Source organism: Gossypium arboreum, chromosome 13, assembly GCF_025698485.1.
Source record: "Gossypium arboreum isolate Shixiya-1 chromosome 13, ASM2569848v2, whole genome shotgun sequence".
NCBI lineage: Eukaryota > Viridiplantae > Streptophyta > Magnoliopsida > Malvales > Malvaceae > Gossypium > Gossypium arboreum.
Window position 1 is genome coordinate 40,380,473 of NC_069082.1, and position 1,831 is coordinate 40,382,303.

Consider the following 1,831-nt stretch of genomic DNA (forward strand, 5'->3'; position numbering starts at 1 on the left):
TGGGGTGGTCTTTGTAAAAACAACGGTTGAATGAAAAGCCGGTTTATCAATCTTTAGGCTATCCATTTGTTGTGCTTGTTGAGTCTTGGAAAATGTTCATTAATTTTGAAAACCCGCACAGCCTAACACTAGCAGTTTTGACATAGTATAAATATATTCAGAAAATAGAACTATAGCAAAAAATAAATTTAAATAGCGGCCTTATTACAACTTAAAACCCAAAATTAAATCGAATATAAAATAATAAAAATAAACTAACTTAGAAAAACCAACTTTGCAGATGATGTGGCCACTCAAATCCTCATGACTCCAAGCCCACTATGGTTGGGGATTTCTGCAGAGATGAAAATAAAGGTGAGTTCGGTAAACTCGGTGTGTAACATAACCCAACCATAGCCCAAAACAGATCAAACCTCGAGTCGACTTATCTAGGCCTTGGGCGAAGATGAAATCGAATGAAACCCATAGGCCCATAGCGAATCTGAACAAATATATCATGAATCTGAAATCCCAACCCAGAGCCATCCATAACACCCCCGTACTAGCCTTACACCATGTGGGGAGACTACTCGACCCACCCAACCGCTACACACCACAGAAATTGCAGCGAAGCTACCAGATATTGTGATGAAGTCACCAGATACAGATATTGTGGCTAGGCCACCAGAACAGATATATATATATATATATATATGTGGCGAAGCCACCAGAGTGCAGCGAGGCTGCCAGAACGCTTCCTCCATCAATATAAACCCATGTCCCATGCAATAGAAATAATATGTCATGGCATACGTATACAGAAGCAGAACATCATGCTTTTCAAAAAAAATAATCCTAGGGGTAAAATCGTAATTTTGCATGCATAAGGGTATTTCAGTAATTATTACCTATTGCTAAGGTTTCATGTTCATTCTATCGTTTACCAAGTAATCAGAAGTACTTACCTCATCTTTTTACCAAAGTGGGCCCGTTGGCCCATTGGCCCATTGGCCCATTTTTGGCCCATTAAGCCCAAAAATACCGTTGTGCACGAAAATGCACACTCTGCACTCTAATCATCCAAATGCACCATATTCATTAACAACTGTCTCACGAGCGCTCGCATGCTCGCGAGTTCAAAAAATACCAACGTTTCGGTATTTCGGCTTTTACTGATTCAGTCTAAGGGAAGGTGTCGTTTACACACCTGGTTGATGACGATTGATGACGATATCTCCCAGGCGATAATCCTACAATCGATCACTAACACATTAGACTTACGAATTAACGATAACTAACATAAATCCACGTCAACTAACCCAATCATCACACAGGTTAGTCATTTACGCACGAGGGGCAAAATAGTCATTTTACCCTCCAGGGGTAAATCAGTAGTCCTACCCTACAGGGATATTTCGATAATTTTACAACTTATCCACTTGGGCCTACGGACCCATTGGAACCACATGGCCCATTTCAGCCCATCGCGGCCCGAAATAGTCGTCCTACTGCTAGAGTAATGAGAAATACACACCTGTTAGGAGACTGTAGTTAATCCGCGCTCCAAACACTCTTAGCTGACGCCCAACCCAAACGAACACGTCATAAAGTGAAAGGGATCAACCAAGAAGGGTATGCCTACTCTCCTCATGGTTTGCTCTATTTAAAGCCAGCTTTCTATCTACTCTTATGTTAGCTTCCCGATGTGGGATCCCTCCATCATCAGAGTTTAAAACCAACACCAACTATTTCCGTCCCAACATAGCAAAATAATCAACCTTTGCGTGCCAAGGGATTCGAACCAAAGTCCTCTCACATGCCAACTTACGCCACCACCACTAGGCCATCAACT